This window comes from Otolemur garnettii, unplaced genomic scaffold (assembly GCF_000181295.1).
Source record: "Otolemur garnettii isolate 467f Iridium unplaced genomic scaffold, OtoGar3 scaffold00142, whole genome shotgun sequence".
In the NCBI taxonomy this organism is placed as follows: Eukaryota; Metazoa; Chordata; class Mammalia; order Primates; family Galagidae; genus Otolemur; species Otolemur garnettii.
In genome coordinates, this window is record NW_003852537.1 from 615,389 (window position 1) to 615,989 (window position 601).

Below are 601 nucleotides of genomic sequence, written 5' to 3' on the forward strand. Positions count from 1 at the left end.
GCCAGTTGAGCTATAGGCGCCGAGCCAGGAAGCTGAGAACTTTGATGGATTTAAAAGCCATAGTACAGGTTCAGCGCCTGTAGCACTGTGGTTATTACAGTGCCAGCCACATACACCAAAGGTAGCAGATTCAAACCTAGCCCGGGCCAGCTAAAACAGCTAAATAACTACAACAAAAAAATAGCCAGGTTATGACAGGCACCTCTAGTCCCTGTTACTTGGGAGGCTGAGGCAAGAGAATCACCTAAGCCCAGGAGTTTGAAGTTGCTGTGAGCTGTGACGCCATGACACCCTACTGAGGGTGACATAAGTAAGACTGTTTCAAAAAAGTAAAAAAACAAAAGCCATAGTGTAAACTTACCAACATTGTCACCTTCCCCCCCCAATACTACAAGCTACATTGTCCCCCTCATAAGTTCTCACTGTGTAAGATTCAAACAATATAGAACATATCAAAATTCTTCAGCTGGGTCCCTCCCAGGACCAGAGACCTCCATATGCCAAATCCCCTTCTTGTTTTAATTTGAGGTTAAAGTTGTCACCTTCATAATTTCTGGATTTTGTGTATTGCCTAAGGCTAAGATTATAAAATATTTTTATG